This window comes from Pristiophorus japonicus, unplaced genomic scaffold (assembly GCF_044704955.1).
Source record: "Pristiophorus japonicus isolate sPriJap1 unplaced genomic scaffold, sPriJap1.hap1 HAP1_SCAFFOLD_468, whole genome shotgun sequence".
NCBI lineage: Eukaryota > Metazoa > Chordata > Chondrichthyes > Pristiophoridae > Pristiophorus > Pristiophorus japonicus.
Window position 1 is genome coordinate 39,801 of NW_027254372.1, and position 23,067 is coordinate 62,867.

Consider the following 23,067-nt stretch of genomic DNA (forward strand, 5'->3'; position numbering starts at 1 on the left):
GGGAGAGTGAGGGGAAGGAGTGAGAGAGAGACGGGGAAGAGGAGAGACAGAGGGAACAACAACAATAATGTATATTTATACAGCGCCTTTAACGTAGTGAAACGTCCCAAGGTGCTCCACAGGAGGATTATGCGATAAAAATTAGTGCAGGTGGGGGGGCGGTTTTACGGAGTGTCTTGAAGGAGGAAAGAGAGGTAGAGAGGCGGAGAGGTTTAGGGAGGGAGTTCCAGAGCTTGGGGCCCAGAGCAACAGAAGGCCCGGCCAGCGATGGTGGAGCGATTATAATCAGGGATGGTCAGAGGGCAGAATTAGAGGAGTGCAGACATCTCAGGGGGTTGTGGGGCTGGAAGAGATTACAGAGATAGGGGGGGTGTAGGGGCTGGAGGAGGTTACAGAGATAGGGAGGGGTGTAGGGGCTTGGGGAGGTTACAGAGATAGGGAGGGATGTAGTGGCTTGGGGAGGTTACAGAGATAGGGAGGGGTGTAGGGGCTGGAGAAGCTTACAGAGATAGGGAGGGCTATAGGTGCAGGAAGAGGTTACAGAGATAGGGAGGGGTGTAGGGGCTGGATGAGGTTACAGAGATAGTGAGCAGTGTAGGGGCTGAAGGGGGTTACAGAGATAGGGAGGGTTGTAGTGGCTGGAAGAGGTTACAGAGATAGTGAGGGGCCATGGAGGGATTTGAAAACAAGGATGAGAATTTTGAAATCGAGTCGTTGCTCAACCAGGAGTCAATGTCGGTCGGCGAGCACAGGGGGTGAGGGGTGAGCAGGACTCGGTGCGAGTTAGGACACGGGTCAGCGAGCACAGGGGGTGATGGGTGAGCGGGACTCGTTGCGAGTTAGGACACGGGACAGCAAGCACAGTGGGTGATAGGTGAGCGGGACTCGGTGCGAGTTAGGACACGGGGCAGTGAGCACAGAGGGTGATGGGTGAGCAGGACTTGGTGCGAGTTAGGACACGGGGCAGTGAGCACAGGGGGTGATGGGTGAGCGGGACTCGGTGCGAGTTAGGACATGGGACAGCGAGCACAGTGGGTGATAGGTGAGCGGGACTCGGTGCGAGTTAGGACACGGGGCAGTGAGCACAGGGGGTGATGGGTGAGTGGGACTCGGTGCGAGTTAGGACACGGGGCAGTGAGCACAGGGGGTGATGGGTGAGTGGGACTCGGTGCGAGTTAGGACATGGAGCAGCCGAGTTTTGGATCACCTCTAGTTTATGTCGGGTAGAATGTGGGAAGGAGTGAGAGAGAGAATCAGAGAATCATAAACATTTACAGCACGGAAGGAGGCCATTTCGGCCCATCGTGTCCGCGCCGGCCGACCAAGAGCTACCCAGCCTAATCCCACTTTCCAGCTCTCGGTCCGTAGCCCTGTAGGTTACGGAACTTCAAGTGCACATCCAAGTAGTTTTTAAATGTGGTGAGGGTTTCTGCCTCTACCACCCTTTCAGGGAGTGAGTTCCAGACCCCCCCCCACCTTCTGGGTGAAGACATTTCCCCTCAAATCCCCTCTAAACCTCCCCCCAATTACTTTAAATCTATGCCCACCGGTTGTTGACCCCTCTGCTAAGGGGAAATAGGTCCTTCCTATCCACTGTATCCAGGCCTCTCATAATTTTATACACCTCAATTAAATCTCCCCTCAGCCTCCTCTGTTCCCAGGAAAACAACCCCAGCCTATCCAATCTTTCCTCATAGCTAAAATTTTCCAGTCCTGGCAACATCCTAGTAAATCTCCTCTGCATCCTCTCCAGTGCAATCACATCCTTCCTGTAATGTGGTGACCAGAACTGCACGCAGTACTCCAGCTGTGGCCTAACCAGTGTTGTATACAGTTCGAACGTAACCACAGGGCGGGGGTAAGGTATGCATTTAATAAATTTGGTGAATTTACAGAATGCCCTCCGAGGGTCAAACAGATGTGGTCGTGGGATTCATTATTTGTGGAAAATCCCAACTGGATCATCTTGTGTCCATTGCCGCATCTTGAGACTAAAACCAGCGAAGGCAGGAACTGGGAAATGTCAGGATATCACAGGAAGGATGTGATTGCACTGGAGAGGGTGCAGAGATTTACCAGGATGTTGGCGGGACTGGAGAATTTTAGTGACGAGGAAAGATTGGATGGGCTGGGGTTGTTTTCTTTGGAATAGAGGAGGCTGAGGGGAGACCTCCATTCCTTCACCCAGAGGATGGTGGGGGTCTGGAACTCACTGCCTGAAAGGGTGGTAGAGGCAGCAACCCTCACCACGTTTAAAAGGTACTTGGATGTGCACTTGAAGTGCCGTAAGCTACAGGGCTACCCACCGAGAGCTGGAAAGTGGGATTAGATCATCATCATAGGCAGTCCCTCGGAATCGAGGAAGACTTGCTTCCACTCTCAACATGAGCCCTGAGATGACTGAACAGTCCAATACAGGAACCACAGACCCTGTCACATGTGGGACAGATAGTCGTTGAGGGAAGGGGAGGGTGGGGCTGGTTTGCCACACGATCCTTCCACTGCCTGCGCTTGGCGACGAGACTCGAGGTGCTCAGCGTCCTCTCGGATGCACTTCCTCCTCCACTTAGGGCAGACTGGTCTTTGGCCAGGGACTCCCAGGTGTCGTACTTTATCAGGGAGGCTTTGAGGGTGTTCCTGCAACATTCCCTCTGCCCACCTTTGGCTTGCTTGCCGTGAAGGAGTTCCAAGTAGAGTGCTTGCTTTGGGAGTTTCGTGTCTGGTGCATGCGGACTATGTGGCCTGCCCAGCAGATAGGTCTTGGTCGGCCGGCACAGACACGATGGGCCGAAATGGTTTCCTTCCCATCTGTCAGTTTCTATGAGTCGATGATATATTTGTGTCTCTGAGACTGGATGTGGAAAAGGTGGGATACAGACTGGGGGTGGGAAGTGAAAGTGCTGTGGGCAGATTGTAAAGTGCGGAGTGAGCGGTTCCTGTTGATGGTGTCGGCCTGTCGCCAATTGACGGTCAATTCAGTAACAGAAGCCAAGATTGAGTTGACCCCAATGAGATTTGAACCCACAACCCCTGGTTTACAAGACCAGTGCTCGAACCCCTGAGGTATGGAGCCACTTGTGACACTTGCTCCTTTTTGCATCATACTATTGTTAACATGGAGGTGGGGCCCGAATAATCATTGTTGGTGATTCATCTCTGAACATTGACAGAATCTTACAGCACACAAGGAGGGCCATTCAGCCAATCGTGTCTGTGCCGGCACTGTGAGAGAGATTAGTGCTTGGAAGTTGTAAAAGGAGGGAGAGAGGGGAATGAGTGGGAGAGGGAATGGGAGAGAAAGGGGGAAGGAGTCAGCCAGAGGGGAATGGGGGAGAGCGGAATGGGAGAGAGCGAGAGTGAAAGGGGAGAGAGATGGGAAGTCGAGAGAGGGAGGAGGCAGGGGAGAGAGAAAGGAAGGGGAGAGGGAGGGAGCAGGGGAGAATCTGAAAAGAAAGGCAAAAGAGTGAGAGAGAGGAGGGAGGAGAGGGGAAGGGGAGAGAGAGGGAAAGGGGAGAGAGATGGGAAGTCGAGAGAGGGAGGAGGCAGGGGAGAGAGAAAGGAAGGGGAGAGAGGGAGCAGGGGAGAATCTGAAAAGAAAGGCAAAAGAGGGAGAGAGAGGAGTGAGGGGAGGGAGCGGAAGGAGAGAGAGGGGAAGGGGAGAGATAGATGGAGAAAGTGAGATTGCGGGAAAGTGAGAGAGGAGTTAAAAAAATGTAGAACGAGTCGTGATCTGGAAAGCAGAGAGACAGGGAAAGGCGTGAGGGGAACTTGTTGTTTCAGGGTCAATCTCAGAGCTGTTTAATCTTTATAATTAAAGCCCTTGTTAATTGACAGTGAATTTAAGTACTGAGCTAATTTTGAGTAGGCCCCACTGAGATTTGAACCCATGACCCCTGTTTTACCAGACCAGTGCTCTAACCCCTGAGCTATGGAGCCACCTGCCCCGGGCTGTGTGTCATTCCCCAGAGCGAGAGGGGGAGGGGAGAGAGATGGGAAGTCGAAAGAGGGAGGAGGCAGGGGAGAGAGAAAGGGGATGGGGAGAAAGGGAGAAGGGGAGAATCTGAAAGGAAAGGGAAAAGAGATAGAGAGAGGAGGGAGGGGAAGAAAGGGAGCGGAGAAGGAGGGAGAGGGAGTGGAAAGGCAGAGTCGGAAGGGGAGAGAGTGGGACGGGAAGAGGGTGAGGCGAGAGAGGGGAAAGGGGGAGAGGGGAATGAGTGAGAGACGGAGAAAGCGAAATAGCGGGAAAGTGAGTGAGGAATAAAAAGATGTGGAACGGGTCATGATTGTTGTGTATGCATGTAAACGTCACCAATATGTAAGACTTGCCACTAGGGGGCACACCTGTGGGAGACCCAATGGTCACCTGTGCACCCTGGGACAAGCAGGTATATAAGGTGACTCACCATGCTACTTCCCCACTCTGGAGTCTGAATAAAGAGCACAAGGTCACAACAGTTTGAGCTTTCAATACAGTCCTGTGGATTTATTCTGAACATCACATACTGGCGACGAGTAACGGATCATGAACCTTTATGCAGTAATGGCTGCCGTTGGTATTGTTGAGGGATTTGTTGAGGGTGATGATTTGGGAAGCCTTCGTTGAGCATCCTGACCGGTACTACGTCGCCAATGAACAGGACGAGGCTGAGAGAGGGCGATCAAGACCAGGGCGATTCTCCTCACCGTATGTGGGTCTCCGATATACGGCCTGCTCAAAAATCTGCTGGCACTGGTCAAACCAGAGGAGAAGACTTACACAGAGCTGTGTGCGCTGGTGTGGGAACGCCTCAAGCCGAAGGAGAGCATCTTAAAGGCTAGGTATCACTTTTACAAGCACCGTCGCTCCCAGGGCCAGAAGATTCCTTGCGAGGCAGTACGATTTTTGATGGATCTTTGCGGCAAATGTTGACGAACGGTTTCGTGCTTGGAATCGGCCACGAGGTCATCCTTCGCAAGCTGCTGTCTGCCGAATCCAGGGATAAACGGGTCCTTTTCGGAATGGGAGGCAATGACTAGTGGAGTGCCGCAGGGCTCAGTGCTGGGACCCCAGCTATTTACAATATACATCAATGATTTGGATGCAGGAATTGAGTGTAATATCTCCAAGTTTGCAGATGACATTAAACTGGGTGGCAGTGTGAGCTGTGAGGAGGACGCTAAAAGGCTGCAGGGTGACTTGGACAGGTTAGGTGAGTGGGCAAATGCATGGCAGATGCAGTATATTGTGGATAAATGTGAGGTTATCCACTTTGGGGGCAAAAACACGAAGACAGAACATTATCTGAATGGTGACAGATTAGGAATAGGGGAGGTGTAATGAGACCTGGGTGTCATGGTACATCAGTCATTGAAAGTTGGCATGCAGGTACAGCGGGCGGTGAAGAAGGCAAATAGCATGTTGGCCTTCATAGCGAGGGGATTTGATTATAGGAGCAGGGAGGTCTTACTGCAATTGTACAGGGCCTTGGTGAGGCCTCATCTGGAATATTGTGTTCAGTTTTGATCTCCTAATCTGAGGAAGGACGTTCTTGCAATTGAGGGAATGCAGCGAAGGTTCACCAGACTGATTCCCTGGTTGGCTGGAATGATATATGAGGAGAGACTGGATAAACTGGACAATTATACACTGGAGTTTAGAAGGATGAGAGGAGATCTCATAGAAACGTATAAGATTCTGACGGGATGGGACAGGTTAGATGCAGGAAGAATGTTCCCGATGTTGGGGAAGTCCAGAACCAGGGGTCACAGTCTAAGGATAAGGGGTCGGCCATTTAGGACTGAGATGAGGAGAAACTTCTTCACTCAGAGAGTTGTTAACCTGTGGAATTCTCTACCACAGAGAATTGTTGAGGCCAATTCATTGGATATATTCAAGAGGGAGTTAGCTACGGCCCTTACGGCTAAAGGGATCAAGGGGTATGGAGAGAAAGCAGGAAAGGGGTACTGAGGTGAATGATCAGCCATGATCTTATTGAATGGTGGTGCAGGTTCGAAGAGCCGAATGGCCTACTCCTGCACCTATTTTCTATGTTTCTATGTTTCTATCTGAGCAAGGCCATCGCGATAGCCCAAGCCTTCATATCCACGAGTGATAACACGAAACAGATACCCTCACAGAATCGAAGCTCACCGGCAAGTACTGTGCATAAAATAATGTATTCAGCAGGCAGAACGGCACAGGACAGAGCCCACATGACCGCAGAGGCCAGACCTAGGCCTAGAGTGACTCAGAGTCCGCCGTGGGGCATGAATGCGTATCCATTAGCACCATGTTGGCGCTGCTGGGGCAGCCATCGAGCTCATCAATGTCGATTCAAGCCCTGTGTGTGTAAGGGCTGTGGAACAATGGGGCACCTCCAGCGAATGTGCAAACGATCTGTGACTCACCACGTGGCAGAGGGTCACGCTGAACGAGCAGGAGAGGCAACTCAACCTGAGGCTGAAGGGGAAGTAGATGGGATACACACCTTCACCACCAAAAGCCCTCCGATAATGTTAAAAGTTGAACTTAACGGCACTCCAGTCTCCATGGAACTAGACACGGGGGCGATTCAATCAATAATGAGCCAGAAGGCATTCGAGAGGCTGTGGGGGGCGACAGAGCACAACGACCCAAGCTGATCCCGATTCAGGCAAAGCTGCGCACCTACACCAAGGAACTGATACCAGTTATTGGCAGTGCGGGCATAAGGGTATCCCATGAGGGAGCAGTGCACGATTTACCACTGTGGATTGTTTCAGGTGATGGGCCAAAGCTGCTTGGTAGAAGGTGGATGGGGAAGATTCGATGGAACTGGGAAGACCTCCGTGTACCTTCTCTGGCGAGCAACATCTCCCCTTGCTCAAAGGCTGAGCAAGCCCCCACCTTCAGCTGAACCAGGCGTCGAAGTGCAGATCCATTTGCAGAACCCCGAGGCACAGGCCGCTCGTCGCGACCACGAGGAGGCGAAGATCAACCGAGCAGCGGTTACAGACGGGGGTACCCACCACCCGAAGCCGATAACCTCTTCGCGGCGACGGAAGAGGCTCCAGGTCAACCAAGCGGAGCGGGGCTCCGGCCGAAACCGAATGTGTCTTCCCGACGCCAGAGGTGAAATCCCTGGGGAGGAAGATGGTGGCAGTCAAGAGAAGCGTCCAGACCACGGGTCGAGAGAGCGTCCAGACGACGGGATGTGGCCGCAACGGAACAGAGGCATGTGTTGCCCAGCAAGGAAGGCGACTGGGTTTGGGGCAAAGGTAAAGTGGAGGGCCGCTGAGAAGGCCAGGAACCCACTACGTTCCAATAAGTTGTTTGCACTGTGGAACCCATGTGAGCATTCTTTCGCGGCCAATGATGTACTATCATATGGGGTCAGGGGTACGTTAAAACAAGCCAAAGTAGAGGGCAAACACCAAGCAGTTGTATATGTATCTGACAAAGTGTTTGTAGCAAGTGATGTGTTACCACACGAGGTCGGGAGTGTTGTACAGCAAGCCAAAGTAGCGGGTGAGCCCCAACCAGTTGTATATGTATCTGACAAAGTGTTCGTAGCAAGTGATGTGTTACCACACAAGTTCCGGAGTGTTGTACACCAAGCCAAAATAGCGGGCAAGCCCCAACCGGTTGTACATGTATCCTATAAGTTACCCAAGGCAGTAGCCTGCGTTCACAGGGCAAAAGAGACGCACCAACGTGGATCCCAATATGTGCCCGAGTCAGACAAGCTGCCCATCCCACAGTTTTGGGAGAGCAGAGGCACCATTATCAAGGCTTTGTTTCGAATATGTCTTACACTGTCTGTGCTCTGTAACATGATCCGCCACGGGCCAGGCACTGAGAACGGCGCTGATGCCCTCAGTTGGCCAACCTTGCCCACCAACCGGGGTGGAAATGGCGCAGCCCACAGACCTGCTCGTTGTTACGGAAGTGCGAGAAAGCGATGAGTCAACCGTAACGGCCCCCTCAGTTTAGGACCTGGACCAACCAGGGTCCCACATTACCGCCTGCTCACGGCGAACCGCCAGATGGGGGTGATGCAGCTTATCCATCGCAAAGACGTAATGCTCATCCCATCAGATTGCCCCCCCCTGTGGGGCAAACCCTGCAACGTTGCAAAGAAAGGCAGGGAGGCTACACACAGTCGGTGGTGTGGGAACCTCTGTACTATGGCCCAGGATCCACGGGGACCACACGGCCTCCCGCTACCACTGAAAGTCTCAGGGCCGTATCGGCCATCCTGGGCTCGCCAGACCTTAGGGTCAGTGATAATAGTCCGCAGCGGGCAGCCCAAACCACAAAGCCGAGCACCACACATGTCACGGTAGACTCCCTGCAGACCCTGGCTGTCCCGGGTTGCTACGCAGTCACCAGGCAGAATCGCTCAGGACCGAGCCTTCTGTATGCTTTCAGCAGAGAATGCACCACGATCGTACGCCCCCCCTCCACGCCACATCAGAGTAAGTGACGTCGACAATATTCAGGGACCCCAGATGGGCCGAGAGCACTGTGTTAGCCAAAGAGGGGAATGGAGTGTGTGTGTGTGTGATGAAAATGGAGTGTTTGGTTGTGAAACCATATACTGGGCAAACGCAGAAAGCGTTTGGACCAGACCAGACTGAAAACTATCGATAAGCAGGCCACCATTGTGAAAAGAACTGGCCACGTCAGTCCCATCACACCAGCCACTCGGCCAGGCAGCAACGTTCCGACCAACTCACCCATGCCAAGAATTCAAATCAGGTGATCGACCCGGGGACACAGGGCGTCATATCACCTCAACTTGCAAATAACTTGTACATAAGCCTTTGGATGGGGCTGGGGGGCGGAGTGATGTTATATATGCACGTAAACCTCACCAATATGTAAGACTTGCCACTAGGGGGCACACCTGTGGGAGGCCTAAGGGTCACTTGTGCACCCTGGGGCAAGCAGGTACATAAGGTGATCTACCATGCTGCTTTCCCACTCTGGGGTCTCAATAAAAAGACCAAGGTCACAATAGTTTCAGCTTACGATACAGTCCTGTGGATTTATTCTGAACATAACTGTGATGGGGAGGGCAGAGAAAGATTTGGAAGGGGAGAGAGAGTGTAAGAGAGACAAGGTAAGCCTGTTGATCCAGGGTCGGTCTCAGAGCTGGTTAATATTTATAATTAAAGCCCTTGTTAATAGACGGTGAATTAAAAAAATTAGCTGATGTTCAGTAGGCCCAGTGAGATTTGAACTCACGACCGCTGGTTTACTAGACCAGTGCTCTAACTCATGAGTTTTGGAGCGACCTGTTCTGGGAAAGACAGGGGAAGGAGCAGGAAAGAGAGGGGAAGGGAAAAGAGAGCGTGGAAGGAAAGAGAGAGAGGGGGAAGGGGAGACAGCGAGAGAAGGAGTGAGAGAGAGCAGGAAGGAGTGAGAGAGAGGGGGAAGAGGAGACAGAGAGGGGAAGGAGTGAGAGAGAGGGGGAAGGGGAGACAGAGAGGGAAGAAGTGAGAGAGAGGGGGATGGAGTGAGAGAGAGGGGGAAGAGGAGACAGAGAGGGGAAGGAGTGAGAGAGAGGGGGAAGGGGAAAGAGAGGGAGGGAAAGGAGTGAGAGGGGGAAAGGGGAAAGAGAGTGTGGAAGGAGTGAGAGAGGAAGGGAAGGGGAAAGAGAGGGAGCAGAAGGAGAGAGAGAGGGGAAGGGGAGAGAGAGAGAGAGAGTGTGGAAGGGAGGGAGAGAGGCGAGAGGAGAAAGGGGGGAAAGGGGAGAGAGAGTGTGGAAGGGAGGGAGAGAGTGGAAGGAGTGAGAGGGGGAGGGGAAGAGAGGGGAGGAGTGAGAGAGGGAAGATGACAGAGAGGGAAGGGAGACAGGGAGGTAGAGAGCGGGAAGCAGAGAGAGGGGGGGAAGGGAGGGCTGTGGCAGGGGAAAGAGGAAAAAAAGGGAAAAATAGGGGGAAGGAGTGAGAGAGAGAGTGGAAGGAATGAGAGGGTGGGGGAAGGGAGAGAGAGGGGGAAGGAGTCAGAGAGAGAGGGGAAGGAATGAGTGGGAGGAGGAAGGGAGAGAGAGGGGAAAGGAGTCAGAGAGAGAGGGGAAGCGGAGAGAGAGTGGAAGGAGTGAGAGAGAGGGGAAGGACTGAGAGCGAGGGAGAAGAGGAAAAATGGAGGAAGAGAGAGAAGGGAAGGGGAGAGAGAGAGGGGCAGAGGAGAGAGAGGGGGAGAGGAGAGATCGGAACAGGAAAGAGAGGGAGAAGGGGAGAATCTGAAAAGAAAGGGAAAAGGGAGAGACAGAGGAGGTAGGGGAGGAGAGAGAGGGGAGGGGAGAGGGAAAGGGAGAGTGAAAAGGCAGAGGGGAAGGGGAGAGAGGGGGTAGGGGAATGAGGGGGAGGGGAGGGAGAGGGAAGATAGGGGAGGAAGGAGAGAGAGGGAAGGAGTGCACGGTGAATGAAAGTGAGAGAGAAGGGGAGAGAGGGGAAGTGGAGAGCGAGAAAAGGGAAGGGTTAGAGGGAGGTGGGAAGGGGAATGCGAGAGTGGAGGAGTGGGAAAGAGACGTGAAGGGGAAAGAGAGCGGGGAAGGGGAGAGGGGAAAGAGAGAGAGATGGTGAAAGGGTGGGGGAGAGGGGGAGAGGGGAGCCTGTGAGGGATGGGGAAAGCTCGATAGCGGGAAAAAGATGCAGAATAGGAAGGGATAGTGATATTACTGGAGACAGAAGGAGATTGTTGCTCCAGGGTCAGTCTCAAAACTGTTCAATACCGTTGTTAATTTAAATATTGATTTAACTTTCAGTAGGCCCCAGTGAGATTTGAACACATGACCGCTGGTTTACAAGACCAGTGCTCTAACCCCTGAGCTATGGAGCCACCTGCTTTTGCAGTTACAGGGGAAGGAACAGGAAAGAGAGGAGAAGGGAAAAGCGAGAGTGGAAGGAGTGAGAGAGAGGGGGAAGGGATAAGAGAGGGATGGGAGAGAGAGGGAGACAGAGTGAGAGAGAGGGGAGTGTCAGAGAAGGAGAGAGGGAGTGGATAGACGGGAAGGGGAGAGAGATGGGAAGACGAGAGAGGGAGGAGGCAGGGGAGAGAGAAAGGAAGGGGAGAGAGAGGGAGAAGGGGAGAATCTGAAAAGAAAGGGTAAAGAGAGAGAGTGGAGGGAGGGGAGGGAAGAGAGTGGAAGGGGAGAGGGAGAGTGATGGGGAGAGTGAAAAAGCAGAGGGGGAAGGGGAGAGAGGGGGAGAGAGGGAGAGGGGAGAGAGAGGCAAGCTAGAGGAGGAAGGAGAGAGAGGGGAAGGAGTGGGGGGAGAATGACAGTCGAGAGGAAAGGGGAGAGAGAGAGCGAGAGGGGAAGGGGAGTGAGCGAGGGGAATGGTAATGTGGGAGGGGAAGGGGAGAGAGAGAGGGGGAGGGGGAAAGAGTGGGGACGAAGAGAGAGTTAAGGGGGATGGGAGAGAGAGGGGAAGGACTGAGAGAGGGAAGGGGAGACAGAAGAATAGATGGTTCTGTTGTGTATCTGTAAAGCATGCACTCCCATCTTCCACCACCAGGGAGCACATCCCCTGAAGTCCCAATGGATCCCAGCATCCCTTGGGAGCACTGTATATAAGCCGGCCCCTAAGGCCTGTTCTTCACTCTGGAGTGTCTTAATAAAGACTGAGGTCACTGTTACTTTAACCTCCCTGTGTGCAGTCTCATCTGTGTTAGGAACACAAGAGGTTCATTCTCTGGTTAGCAACCAGTAACTAGTGGGGTGCCGCAGGGATCAGTGCTGGGACACCAACTATTTACAATCGAGATTAATGACTTGGAAGAAGGGACTGAGTGTAACGTAGCCAAGTTTGCTGACGATACAAAGATGGGAGGAAAACCAATGTGTGAGGAGGACACAAAAAATCTGCAAAAAGACATAGACAGGCTAGGTGAGTGGGCAAAAATTTGGCAGATGGAGTATAATGTTGGAAAGTGTGAGGTCATGCACTTTGACAGCAAAAAAATCAAAGAGCAAGTTTTTATTTAAATGGAGAACGATTGCAAAGTGCTGCAGCACAGCGGGACCTTGGGGTATTGTGCATGAAATGCAAAAGGATAGTACGCAGGTACAGCAAGTGATCAGGAAGGCCAATGGAATCTTGGCCTTTATTGCAAAGGGCATGGAGTATAAAAGCAGGGAAGTCTTGCTTCAGTTATACAGGATATTGGTGAGGCCACACCTGGAATACTGCGTGCAGTTTTGGTCTCCGTATTTACGAAAGGATATACTTGCTTTGGAGACAGTTCAGAGAAGGTTCACTCGGTTGATTCCGGGGATGAGGGGGTTGACTTTGAGGAAAGTTTGAGTAGGTTGGGCCTCTACTCATTGGAATTCAGAAGAATGAGAGGTGATCTTATCGAAATGTATAGGATTATGAGGGGGCTTGACAAGGTGGATGCAGAGAGGATGTTTCCACTGATGGGGGAGAATAGAACTAGGGACATTGGTCTTAGAATAAGGGGCCGCCCATTCAAAACTGAGATGAGAAGAAATTTCTTCTCTCAGAGGGTTGTAAATCTGTGGAATTCACTGCCTCAGAGAGCTGTGGAAGCTGGGACATTCAATAAATTTCAGACAGAAATAGACAGTTTCTTAAACGATAAGGGGATAAGGGGGCGGGCGGGGAAGTGGACCTGAGTCCATGATCGGATCAGCCATGATCGTATTAAATGGCGGAGCAGGCTCGAGGGGCCATATGGCCTACTCCTGCTCCTATTTCTTATGTTCGTATATTTTTATCGGAGAATCTGAAAAGAAAGGGAGAAGAGACACAGAGAGTGGGTAGGGGAGAGGGTGAGAGAGGGGAATGAGTGAGAGACTGGGAAAAAGATGTTGAATGGGTTATAATGGGAAGGGAGGAGAGAGTGTAAGAGAGGGGGAATGGTACGCAGGGAGCCTGTTGTTTCAGGGTCGGTCTCTGAGCTGTTTAATATTCATAATTAAATCACTTGTTAATTGACGGTGAATTTAAATACTGAGTTAAGTTTGAGCAGGCCCAAGTGAGATTTGAACCCACGACCCCTGATTTATTAGACCAGTGCTCCAACCCCTGAGCTATGGAGCCACCTGCGCTGGGCTGTGGGTCATTCCCCAGTTAGTGATGTGTGCTTGAAGAATAAGGAGGGGTCAGTGAAACGCTCAGATTGTGTCTCATCCCTCAGACTCCTGCCTCCGTCTCTTCAATATTCGCCTCTCAACATCGATATATCGGGTCTTTCACGTAGTAAAACATCCCAAGGCAACTCAGTCACACTCTGTCCCAATCTCTCAGTCTCCCTGTCTCTCTCTTTCTGTCATGTATGTGTGCTTGGGGTTACTAGCCACCAGGTGGGGCCACTGTTGGAGGTCATTGGGCTGTGCACACGTGTGTGCGGCCCAGGTATAAAAGGCCAGCCATCTTGTAATGTAATCACTTTGGGTCCTAATAAAGTAGAGCCAGGTTTGTACCTGTTCGGAGTTTACAGTATTCCATCTGTTGAGTTATTGCACAAACAACACTTTCTCACTCTCTCTGTCTCTCTCACAGACTCTCACTTTCTCTCTGTGTGTCTCTCGAGGGGGAAGAAGAGAAAGGGGAAGGGGAGAGAAGGGGAAGAAGTGGGGAGAGAATGAAAGTAGAGAGGGAAGGGGAGAGAGAGGGGAAGGAGTGGGGAGAGAATAAAAGTCGAGAGGGAAGGGGAGAGAGGAGAGAGAGCGAGAGGGGAAGAGGAGAGCGAGGAAGGGGAAGGGGAGAGCGAGGAAAGGGAAAGAGAGAGAGGGAAAGGGGAAAGAGAGGGAGGGGAAGGAGAGAGAGGGGTGGTGAGAACGGGGAGGGGAAGGAGGGAGAGACGGGAAGGAGAGAGGATAAGAAAGGAGAATGAGTGAGAAAAGATGTAGAATGAGTCATGATGGGGAAGGGAAAGAGAGATTTTTAATATGGGAGAGAGAGTAAACCAGGACGAGAAGAGGAGAGGGGAGCTGTCATTCCAGGGTCAATCTCAGAGCTGTTTAATATTTATAATTAAAGCCCTTGTTAATTGACAGTGAATTTAACTACTCAGCAAATTTTGATTTGGCTCCAATGAGATTCAAACTCACGACCACTGGTTGACAAGACCAGTGCTCGAACCCCTGAGCTATGGAGCCACCTGCTCTAGGAAAAACAGGGGAAGGAGTAGGAAAGAGAGGGGAAGGGAAAAGAGAGAGTGGAAGGAGTGAGAGAGTGGGGGAAGGGGAGAGAGAGGGGGGAAGGGGAGTGAGAGGGGAAAGAGAGGTAGAGAGGCGGAGAGGTTTAGGGAGGGAGTTCCAGAGCTTGGGGCCCAAGCAACAGAAGGCACGGCCACCGATGGTGGAGCGATTATAATCAGGGATGCTCAGGAGGGCAGAATTAGAGGAGCGCAGACATCTCGGGGGGTTGTGGGGCTAAGGGAGATTACAGAGATAGGAAGGGGTGTAGGGCTGGAGAAGGTTACAGAGATAGGGAGGGGTGTTGGGGCAGGAGGAGATTACAAAGATAGGGAGGGGTGTTGGGGCTGGGGGAGGTTACAGAGATAGGGAGGGGTATAATGGCAGGAGGAGGGTACAGAGATAGGGAGGGGTACAGGGGCTGGATGTGGTTACAGAGATAGGGAGGGGTGTCGGGCTGGAGAAGGTTACAGAGATAGGGAGGAGTGTAGGGCCTGGAGGAGGTTACAGAGATAGGGAGGTGTGTTGGGGCTGGTGGAGGTTACAGAGATAGGGAGGGGTGTAGTGCTGGAGAAAGTTACCGAGATAGGGAGGGTGTAGGGGCTAGTGGAAGTTACAGAGATAGGGAGGGGCGAGGGCCAAGGAGGGATTTGTAAACAAGGATGAGAATTTTGAAATCGAGGCGTTGGTTAACCGGGAGCCAATGTTGGTCGGCGAGCACAGGGGGTGATGGGTGAGCGGGACTGGGTGCGAGTTAGGACACGGGGCAGTGAGCACAGGGGATGATGGGTGAGCGTGACTCGGTGCGAGTTAGGACACGGGGGCAGCCGAGTTTTAGATCACCTCTAGTTTACGTGGGGTAGAATTTAGGAAGAAGTGATAGACAGGGGAAAGGGGATGGGAGGGGCGGGGAGGGGATGGAGAGAGTGAGGGGAAGGAGTGAGAGAGGGAAGGGGAGAGAGAGAGAGACAGGAAAAGATTGAAAGTGAGCGGAGAGAGGGTGTGGCGAGGGGGGAATGAGTGAAAGACGGGGAGAGCAAGATAGCGTTAAGGGAGAGCAGGGTAAAAAGATGTCAAATGGGAAAAGGAAGAGAGAGATTTGGATGGATAGAAAGTGTAAGAGAGACAAAAGCCTGTTGTTGCAGGGTCGGTCCTGGAGGTGTTTAATATTTATAATTAAAACCCTTGTTAATATTTATAATCGAAGCTTTTCCTAATTGACAGTGAATTTTGAGTCAACCCCCGCGAATTCTGAACTCACGACCCTTGGTTTGCAAGACTAGTGCTCTAACCCCTGAGCTATGGAGTCACCGGTTTTGGGAAAGACACTGGAAGGAGCAGGAAAGAGAGGGGAAGGGAAAAGAGAGAGTGGAAGGAGTGAGAGAGAGAGGGAAGGGGAGAGAGAGAGTGGGGAAGAAGTGAGAGAGAGGGGGAAGAGGAGACTAGCAGGGGCAGGGGAGAGAGAGGAAGGAAGGGGCAAGAGAAGTTAAGGGGAGAGATGGGGAAGGAATGAGAGAGAGAGGGAGGGCTGAGAGGGGAAGGGGAGAGAGAGCGGAGGAAATGGGTACAGGAGAGAGAGGTGAAGGGGAGAGAGAGGGAAACGGGAGAGAGTGGGGAAGGGGAGAGAGCGGGGGAGGAGTGTGAGAGGGGAAGGAGTGAGAGAGTGGGGAACGGGAGAGAGTGGGGAAGGGGAGAGAGAGGGGAACGGGAGAGAGTGGGGAAGGGTAGAGATTGGGGAAGGAGTGAGAGAGAGGGGAACGGGAGAGAGTGGGCAAGGGGAGAGAGTGGGGAATGGGAGAGGGAGGGGAAGAGTAAAAATGGACAGAATGTGTAGTGATGGGGAAGGTCGGGAGAGAGAGAGAAGGGTAAAGGACGGGTCAGGGGGCAAAAGGAGAACAGAAGAGTCTTTTGTTGCAGGTTTGGTCTCGGAGCTGTTTAATATTTATAATTAAACTCCTCGTTAATTGACATTGTATATAAATACTGAGCGAATTTTGACAAAGGAGACTTCAACTCACGATCCCTGGTTTAACGCGACCAGTGCTCTAAACCCTGGGCTATGGAGCCACCTGCTCTAGGAAAGACAGGGGAAGGAGCAGGAAAGAGACGGGAAGGGAAAAGAGAGAGTTGAATCAGTGAGAGAGAGGGGGAAGGGGAGAGAGAAGGGAAGGAGTGAGAGAGAGGGGGAAGGGGAGAGAGTGGGGAAGTGGAGAGAGAGGGGAAGGGGAGAGTGGGGAATGGGAGAGAGTGGAGAAGGGGAGAGAGTGGGAAAGGGGAGAGAGTGGGGAAGGGGAGAGAGAGGGGAAGGGGAGAGAGTGGGGAAGCGGAGAGAGAGGGGAAGGGGAGAGAGGGGAAGGGGAGAGAGTGGGGAAGGGAGAGAGTGGGGAAGGGGAGAGAGAGGGGAAGGGGAGAGAGTGGGGAACGGGAGAGAGAGGGGAACGGGAGAGAGAGGGGGAGGGGAGAGAGTGGGGAAGGGGAGAGAGAGGGGAAGGGGAGAGAGAGGGGAAGGGGAGAGAGTGGGGAAGGGGAGAGAGTGGGGAATGAGGGAGAGAGTGGGGAAGGGGAGAGAGAGGGGAAGGGGCGAGAGTGGGGAAGGGGAGTGAGTGGGGAAGAGGAGAGAGTGGGGAATGAGGGAGAGAGTGGGGAAGGGGAGAGAGAGGGGAAGGGGCGAGAGTGGGTAAGGGTAGAGAGAGGGGAAGGGGAGAGAGTGGGGAAGGGGAGAGGGGAATGAGTGATAAAGAGAAATGGGGAAAGCGAGAGAGCGGGAAAGAGTAAAAAGAGGCAGAATGTGTAAAGCAGGATCTTCTGTTCAAGATTCGGTCTCGGAGCTGTTTAATATTTATAATTAAACCCATTGTTAATTGACAGTGTATTTAAACACTGAGCTAATTTTGACAAAGCCCCAGGGAGATTTGATCTCACGACCCCTGGTTGACAAGACCAGTGCTCTAACCCCTGAGCTATGGAGCTACCTGCGCTGTGAAAGATAGAGGAAGTAGCAGGAAAAAGACAGGAAGGGAAAAGAGAGAGTTGAATGAGTGAGAGGGAGGGGGAAGGGGAGAGAGAGGGGAAGAGGGGGGAAGAGAGAGGGGAAGGGGAGAGACAGAGGGAGAGAGGAAAGAGGGAGGAAGGGGAGAGAGTGTGTGGAAGGGAGGGAGAGAGTGGATGGAGTGAGAGAGGCAAGGAGAGAGGGGGAAGGAGTGGTTAGCGGACAGAGGGGTTGGTGAGAGAAGTAAGATAGACGAGGAAGGAGAGAGAGGCGAAGGAGTGGGGAGTGAATGAAAGTAGAGAGGGAAGGGGAGAGCAAGAGAGGGGAAGGGGTGAGCGAGGGGAAGGGGAGAGAGTGGGGAAGGGGAGAGAGTGGGGAAGGGAGAGAGAGAGGCGAAGGGGAGAGAGTGGGGAAGGGGAGAGAGTGGGGAAGGAGTGAGAGAGAGGGGAACGGGAGAGAGTGGGCAAGGGGAGAGAGTGGGGAATGGGAGAGGGAGGGGAAGAGTAAAAAGAGGCAGAATGTGTAGTGATGGGAAAGGTCGGGAGAGAGAGAGAAGGGTAAAGGACGGGTCAGGGGGCAAAAGGAGAACAGAAGAGTCTTTTGTTGCAGGTTTGGATTCGGAGCTGTTTAATATTTAGAATTAAACTCCTCGTTAATTGACATTGTATATAAATACTGAGCGAATTTTGACAAGGGAGACTTCAACTCACGATCCCTGGTTTAACGAGACCAGTGCTCTAACCCCTGGGCTATGGAGCCACCTGCTCCAGGAAAGACAGGGGAAGGAGCAGGAAAGAGACGGGAAGGGAAAAGAGAGAGTTGAATGAGTGAGAGAGAGGGGGAAGGGGAGAGAGAAGGGAAGGAGTGAGAGAGAGGGGGAAGGGGAGACAGGGGGGAAGAGAGAGGGGAAGGGGAGAGACAGAGGGGGAGAGGAAAGAGGGAGGAAGGGGAGAGAGTGTGTGGAAGGGAGGGAGAGAGTGGATGGAGTGAGAGAGGCAAGGAGAGAGGGGGAAGGAGTGGTTAGCGGACTGAGGAGTTGGGGAGAGAAGTAACATAGACGAGGAAGGAGAGAGAGGGGAAGGATTGGGGACCGAATGAAAGTAGAGAGGGAAGGGGAGAGCAAGAGAGGGGAAGGGGTGAGAGAGGGGAAAGGGAGAGAGTGGGGAAGGGGAGAGAGAGAGGGGAAGGGGAGAGAGTGGGGAAGTGGAGAGAGAGGGGAAGGGGAGAGTGGGGAATGGGAGAGAGTGGAGAAGGGGAGAGAGTGGGAAAGGGGAGAGTGTGGGGAAGGGGAGAGAGAGGGGAAGGGGAGAGAGTGGGGAAGCGGAGAGAGAGGGGCAGGGGAGAGAGGGGAAGGGGAGAGAGTGGGGAAGGGGAGAGAGTGGGGAAGGGGAGAGAGAGGGGAAGGGGAGAGAGTGGGGAAGTGAGAAAGTGGGGAAGGGGAGAGAGTGGGGAAGGGGAGAGAGTGGGGAAGGGGAGAGAGTGGGGAAGGGGAGAGAGTGGGGAAGGGGAGAGGGAAAGGAGTGATAAAGAGAAACGGGGAAAGCGAGAGAGAGTAAAAAGAGGCAGAATGTGTAGTGACGGGGAAAGGGAAAGGAGAATCTTCTGTTCAAGGTTCGGTCTCGGAGCTGTTTAATATTCATAATTAAACCCCTTGTTAATTGACAGTGTATTTAAATACTAAACTAATTTTGACAAAGCCCCAGAGAGACTTGATCTCACGACCCATGGTTGATAAGACCAGTGCTCTAACCTCTGAGCTATGGAGCTACCTGCTCTGTGAAAGATAGAGGAAGGAGCAGGAAAGAGACAGGAAGGGAAAAGAGAGAGCGTTGAATGAGTGAGAGGCAGGGGGAAGGGGAGAGGGAGGGGAAGGAGTGAGAGAGAGGGGAAGGGGAGACAGGGGGGAAGAGAGAGGGGAAGGGGAGAGACAGAGGGGGAGAGGAAAGAGGGAGGAAGGGGAGAGAGTGTGTGGAATAGAGGGAGAGAGTGGATGGAGTGAGAGAGGCAAGGAGAGAGGGGAAAGGAGTGGTTAGCGGACAGAGGGTTTGGGGAGAGAAGTAAGATAGATGAAGAAGGAGAGAGAGGGGAAGGAGTGGGGAGCGAATGAAAGTAGAGAGGGAAGGGGAGAGCAAGAGAGGGGAAGGGGTGAAAGAGGGTGAGGCGAGGGATGGGGACGGGGGGAGAGGGGAATGAGTCAGAGACGGGGAAAGCGAGATAGTTGGAAAGGGAGAGAGGAGGAAAATGATGTAGAGGAGGAAAATGATGTCGAACAGGTCGTGATGGGGAAGGGATAGAGAGATTTGGAAGGGGAGAGCGTGCAAGAGAGACGACATGCCTGTTGTTCCAGGGTCGGTCTCAGATATGTTTGATATTTATTATTAAAGCCCCTGTTAATTGACTGTGAATTTAAAAACTGACACTTATTTTGAGTAGACCCCAGTGAGGTTTGAACACACGACTCCGGGTTGACAAGACCAGTGCTCTAACCCCTGAGCTATGGAGCCACCTGCGTTGGGAAAGACGGGAAGGAGCAGGAAAGAGAGTGGAAGGGAAAAGAGAGAGTGGAAGGAGTGAGAGAGAGGGGGAAGGCGAGAGAGAGGGAGGGGAAACGGAGAGAGAGAGGGAGAGAGGGAGGTGGGGCAAGTGAGGGAGGGGATGGAGAGAGGGAGAGTGTGGAATTGGCGAGAGAGGGGAAGGGAAGAGAGTGGGTAAGGAGTGGGAGAGAGAGAGGGAGAGGAGAGAGTGGGAGGGGAAGGGGATGGGGAGACAGTGAGGAAGAGAGAGGGTCAGGGGAGAGAGTGGGGAAGGGGAGAGAGTAGGGAAGGGGAGAGAGAGGGGAATGAGGAAGTGAGTGGGGAAGGGGAGAGAGAGGGGAAGGGGCGAGAGTGGGGAAGGGAAGAGAGTGGTGAATGAGGGAGCGAGTGGGGAAGGGGAGAGAGAGGGGAAGGAGAGAGAGTGGGGAAGGGGAGAGAGAGGGGAAAGGGAGAGAGTGGGGAATGAGGGAGAGAGTGGGGAAGGGGAGAGAGAGGGGAAGGGGAGAGAGTGGGGATGGGGAGAGAGAGGGGAAGGGGAGAGAGTGGGAAGTGAGAAAGTGGGGAAGGGGAGAGAGTGGGGAAGGGGAGAGAGTGGAGAAGGGGAGAGAGTGGGGAAGGGGAGAGGGAAAGGAGTGATAAAGAGAAACGGGGAAAGCGAGAGAGAGTAAAAAGAGGCAGAATGTGTCGTGACGGGGAAAGGGAAAGGAGAATCTTCTGTTCAAGGTTCGGTCTCGGAGCTGTTTAATATTCATAATTAAACCCCTTGTTAATTGACAGTGTATTTAAATACTAAACTAATTTTGACAAAGCCCCAGAGAGACTTGATCTCACGACCCATGGTTGATAAGACCAGTGCTCTAACCTCTGAGCTATGGAGCTACCTGCTCTGTGAAAGATAGAGGAAGGAGCAGGAAAGAGACAGGAAGGGAAAAGAGAGAGCGTTGAATGAGTGAGAGGCAGGGGGAAGGGGAGAGGGAGGGGAAGGAGTGAGAGAGAGGGGAAGGGGAGACAGGGGGGAAGAGAGAGGGGAAGGGGAGAGACAGAGGGGGAGAGGAAAGAGGGAGGAAGGGGAGAGAGTGTGTGGAATAGAGGGAGAGAGTGGATGGAGTGAGAGAGGCAAGGAGAGAGGGGAAAGGAGTGGTTAGCGGACAGAGGGGTTGGGGAGAGAAGTAAGATAGATGCGGAAGGAGAGAGAGGGGAAGGAGTGGGGAGCGAATGAAAGTAGAGAGGGAAGGGGAGAGCAAGAGAGGGGAAGGTGTGAGAGAGGGTGAGGTGAGGGATGGGGACGGGGGGAGAGGGGAATGAGTCAGAGACGGGGAAAGCGAGATAGTTGGAAAGGGAGAGAGGAGGAAAAAAATGCAGAACAGGTCGTGATAGGGAAGGGAGAGAGAGATTTGGAAGGGGAGAGCGTGCAAGAGAGACGACATGCCTGTTGTTCCAGGGTCGGTCTCAGAGATGTTTATTATTTATAATTAAAGCCCCTGTTAATTGACTGTAAATTTAAATACTGAAACTAATTTTGAATGGACCCCAGTGAGGTTTGAACCCACGACTCCTGGTTTACAAGACCAGTGCTCTGACCCCTGAGCTATGGAGCCACCCGCCCTGGGAAAGACAGGGGAAGGAGCAGGAAAGAGAGTGGAAGGGAAAAGAGAGAGTGGAAGGAGTGAGAGAGAGGGGGAAGGCGAGAGAGAGGGAGGGGAAAGGGAGAAGGTGGGGAAGAGAGGGAGGTGTGGCAAGTGAGGGAGGGGATGGAGAGAGGGAGAGTGTGGAATGGGCGAGAGAGGGGAAGGGAAGAGAGTGGGTAAGGAGTGGGAGAGAGAGAGGGAGAGGAGAGAGTGGGAGGGGAAGGGGATGGGGAGACAGTGAGGAAGAGAGAGGGTCAGGGGAGAGAGAGGGGAAGTGGAGAGAGTGGGGAAGGGAGAGAGTGGGGAAGGGGAGAGAGTGGGGAAGGGGAGAGAGTAGGGAAGGGGAGAGGGGAATGAGTGATAAAGAGAAACGGGGAAAGCGAGAGAGAGTAAAAAGAGGCAGAATGTGTAGTGCGGGGAAAGGGAAAGGAGAATCTTCTGTTCAAGGTTCAGTCTCGGAGCTGTTTAATATTCATAATTAAACCCCTTGTTAATTGACAGTGTATTTAAATACTAAACTAATTTTGACAAAGCGCCAGAGAGACTTGATCTCACGACCCATGGTTGATAAGACCAGTGCTCTAACCTCTGAGCTATGGAGCTACCTGCTCTGTGAAAGATAGAGGAAGGAGCAGGAAAGAGACAGGAAGGGAAAAGAGAGAGCGTTGAATGAGTGAGAGGCAGGGGGAAGGGGAGAGGGAGGGGAAGGAGTGAGAGAGAGGGGAAGGGGAGACAGGGGGGAAGAGAGAGGGGAAGGGGAGAGACAGAGGGGGAGAGGAAAGAGGGAGGAAGGGGAGAGAGTGTGTGGAATAGAGGGAGAGAGTGGATGGAGTGAGAGAGGCAAGGAGAGAGGGGAAAGGAGTGGTTAGCGGACAGAGGGGTTGGGGAGAGAAGTAAGATAGATGCGGAAGGAGAGAGAGGGGAAGGAGTGGGGAGCGAATGAAAGTAGAGAGGGAAGGGGAGAGCAAGAGAGGGGAAGGTGTGAGAGAGGGTGAGGTGAGGGATGGGGACGGGGGGAGAGGGGAATGAGTCAGAGACGGGGAAAGCGAGATAGTTGGAAAGGGAGAGAGGAGAAAAATGATGTAGAGGAGGAAAATGATGTCGAACATGTCGTGATGGGGAAGGGATAGAGATATTTGGAAGGGGAGAGCGTGCAAGAGAGACGACATGCCTATTGTTCCAGGGTCGGTCTCAGAGATGTTTGATATTTATAATTAAAGCCCCTGTTAATTGACTGTGAATTTAAAAACTGACACTAATTTTGAGTAGACCCCAGTGAGGTTTGAACACACGACTCCGGGTTGACAAGACCAGTGCTCTAACCCCTGAGCTATGGAGCCACCTGCGTTGGAAAGACGGGAAGGAGCAGGAAAGAGAGTGGAAGGGAAAAGAGAGAGTGGAAGGAGTGAGAGAGAGGGGGAAGGCGAGAGAGAGGGAGGGGAAACGGAGAGAGAGAGGGAGAGAGGGAGGTGGGGCAAGTGAGGGAGGAGATGGAGAGAGGGAGAGTGTGGAATGGGCGAGAGAGGGGAAGGGAAGAGAGTGGGTAAGGAGTGGGAGAGAGAGAGGGAGAGGAGAGAGTGGGAGGGGAAGGGGATGGGGAGACAGTGAGGAAGCGAGAGGGTCAGGGGAGAGAGTGGGGAAGGGGAGAGAGTGGGGAAGGGGAGAGAGAGGGGAATGAGGAAGTGAGTGGGGAAGGAGAGAGAGAGGGGAAGGGGCGAGAGTGGGGAAGGGAAGAGAGTGGTGAATGAGGGAGCGAGTGGGGAAGGGGAGAGAGAGGGGAAGGA

General features: G+C 52.9%; 5 non-coding genes across 5 annotated transcripts; all 5 read right to left on the bottom strand.

Annotated features, from left to right (window-relative positions):
• Nucleotides 1-3,863: 3,863 nt before the first annotated feature.
• Nucleotides 3,864-3,936, bottom strand: trnat-ggu (transfer RNA threonine (anticodon GGU)). The gene has a single exon. It is a non-coding gene; the product is annotated as a tRNA-Thr (tRNA).
• A 6,798-nt stretch (nt 3,937-10,734) lies between these two features.
• Nucleotides 10,735-10,807, bottom strand: trnat-ugu (transfer RNA threonine (anticodon UGU)). The gene has a single exon. It is a non-coding gene; the product is annotated as a tRNA-Thr (tRNA).
• A 3,213-nt stretch (nt 10,808-14,020) lies between these two features.
• On the bottom strand, nt 14,021-14,093 carry trnat-ugu (transfer RNA threonine (anticodon UGU)). Its single transcript has one exon. It is a non-coding gene; the product is annotated as a tRNA-Thr (tRNA).
• A 2,936-nt stretch (nt 14,094-17,029) lies between these two features.
• On the bottom strand, nt 17,030-17,102 carry trnat-ugu (transfer RNA threonine (anticodon UGU)). The gene has a single exon. It is a non-coding gene; the product is annotated as a tRNA-Thr (tRNA).
• Nucleotides 17,103-21,180: 4,078 nt separating this feature from the next.
• On the bottom strand, nt 21,181-21,253 carry trnat-ugu (transfer RNA threonine (anticodon UGU)). Its single transcript has one exon. It is a non-coding gene; the product is annotated as a tRNA-Thr (tRNA).
• Between the last annotated feature and the right edge of the window lie 1,814 nt (nt 21,254-23,067).